Raw genomic sequence first — 847 nt, 5'->3', positions numbered from 1 at the left:
GCTTCGAGCGGAACCCCCCCCACCATCGCCGCTCTGATCTCGCTATTCGACGACGGGCTTTGTGCGTACGCGGAAGAAAGATCGAGGAATATCGAACGTTTCGAATATATTCCTCGATTATTCCTTTTCTTTTCTGGACGAGATTGAAAGATTCGAAGCGAATTTTCTCTTCTCGATTATTACCATTATGTTATTACACGAATATGAAATGAACTATCTCTTGATTAATCTTACCCAAGCTTCGAACTATCAAACTCGTACGTCTACGAGAAGAAGAGGAGAAGAGAAGAGGAGAGAGAGAGAGAGAGAGAGAGAGAGAGAAGGAAGAATGCAATGCGCTCTCCTACGCGCGGAAACACACGATTTCTATCTATACGAGCGAGCACGGACGTAGGCGCGGTTCGTGACACGGGACAGAACTGGCTCGTATTTTATTTCAAGTGTCAAACCTCCTCTCGAAACCTCCGCTCCGTGAGAGACGTTTCGCGTCCGAGCGGAAAGAGGAGAAAGAAAGGAAGAAATAAAGAGAGGAACCGTCGTGTATCGTTGCACGTCGCGTGAATAATAATAATAATAATAATAATAACAAAATCCCATCGGGTAGAATCGGGCAAATGCGTTCCTCCCGAGATTCGACATTAAAAATAGAAGCACAATGGAGCGCGAACACTCGTCTTTCCAACATACTCCAAATTTATTCCCTTCTCCCTTCTCTCTCCCTGTTCCCTCCCCCTCCTCGACACAAATATATCCACCATCCCCGGTTTCCAGGGAAACCACACCCTGGCAAACAAGAAGGAAAGGACGTTCGCTTTGGAAAAAAAACAAGCTTTTCCCTCCTTCTTCC

At 46.0% G+C, this 847-nt stretch overlaps 1 non-coding gene across 1 annotated transcript; it reads left to right on the top strand.

Moving 5' to 3' along the window:
- Window positions 1-409: 409 nt before the first annotated feature.
- Window positions 410-547, top strand: Mir3797 (microRNA 3797). The gene has a single exon (NR_039502.1). It is a non-coding gene; the product is annotated as a microRNA 3797 (primary transcript).
- Window positions 548-847: the final 300 nt, after the last annotated feature.

Source organism: Apis mellifera, linkage group LG16, assembly GCF_003254395.2.
Source record: "Apis mellifera strain DH4 linkage group LG16, Amel_HAv3.1, whole genome shotgun sequence".
NCBI lineage: Eukaryota > Metazoa > Arthropoda > Insecta > Hymenoptera > Apidae > Apis > Apis mellifera.
Note: the sequence above shows the minus strand (reverse complement) of the source record. Positions and strands in the feature narration are given on the sequence as shown.